At 55.2% G+C, this 239-nt stretch overlaps 1 pseudogene; it reads left to right on the top strand.

The window, feature by feature from the left end:
- Positions 1–16: 16 nt before the first annotated feature.
- Positions 17–239, top strand: part of LOC119591097 — a 4,721-nt pseudogene continuing 4,498 nt past the window's right edge.

Below are 239 nucleotides of genomic sequence, written 5' to 3'. Positions count from 1 at the left end.
CTTTACAAAACAAATGATGATTCACCGCCGCGAATCCATCTCCCTCAGGAACCGACGAAGCCGAAGAGGGGCTCCCCCCCCGGACATCACGTGGGGCAGCCTCACTCCGACACAGCCTACTTTGACGACGACTTTCCCCAGCCAACGTCACGGCGGTGGTGGGTCACAAGGCGGAGCTCCCTTGCCGTGTGCACAACTTGGATAAGGAAGATGTAATGTTGTTGCTCTTATATGTTATC

Source organism: Penaeus monodon, chromosome 28 (genome assembly GCF_015228065.2).
Source record: "Penaeus monodon isolate SGIC_2016 chromosome 28, NSTDA_Pmon_1, whole genome shotgun sequence".
NCBI lineage: Eukaryota > Metazoa > Arthropoda > Malacostraca > Decapoda > Penaeidae > Penaeus > Penaeus monodon.
Note: the sequence above shows the minus strand (reverse complement) of the source record. Positions and strands in the feature narration are given on the sequence as shown.